The sequence below is a fragment of the Dendrobium catenatum genome, unplaced genomic scaffold, assembly GCF_001605985.2.
Source record: "Dendrobium catenatum unplaced genomic scaffold, ASM160598v2 original_scaffold_161662, whole genome shotgun sequence".
NCBI classification, from domain to species: Eukaryota; Viridiplantae; Streptophyta; class Magnoliopsida; order Asparagales; family Orchidaceae; genus Dendrobium; species Dendrobium catenatum.
Window position 1 is genome coordinate 1 of NW_021480088.1, and position 509 is coordinate 509.

General features: G+C 36.3%; 1 long non-coding RNA gene across 1 annotated transcript; it reads right to left on the reverse strand.

Moving 5' to 3' along the window:
• LOC110110941 lies at nt 1-509 on the reverse strand. Its single transcript, XR_002304780.1, has 3 exons — nt 471-509; nt 122-225; nt 1-32 (listed from the first exon to the last, which is right to left on the reverse strand). It is a non-coding gene; the product is annotated as an uncharacterized LOC110110941 (long non-coding RNA).

Here is a 509-nt window from a genome sequence, read left to right on the forward strand (position 1 = left end):
CATCATAGAAGCACTCGCTTTGGCAAGTAAATCTGGAGAAATTTCTTTGAATGAAGGAGAAATTTCGAAGAAGGAAAAAGAAGCTCAAAATTGATACATAACATTGCGGAACAGATCAAACCTTTAGAAGACGCTTATATGGATATTTTGGTGCTCAGCATCTATTGCTTTAGATTCATTTTCCATTTCAGCGTCAAATACAGGTGCTTCAAGGTTTGGACATCTCTGTGTAGCACAAACTCCACAATATGTTAATGGAAGAATTAAGAATAAAGATGGGAATTGTTAGGTTCTAAGCAATTTAGGCTTCGTTTGGGACGGCTTTCTTACTGCTTTATAAAGCAGTTTTTTAGTACAAAAATTTTCATTTTTGAACTAGAAAGCTGCTTTAAGAAGCAATAAGAAAGCCGCCCCAAACGACGCCTTAAATAAGAAAAAATCCGGTGAATTGCACATTCAAATTGCCTCACCGTGCATCGAATGAGAGCCCAATCAATTCCATTGAAAAA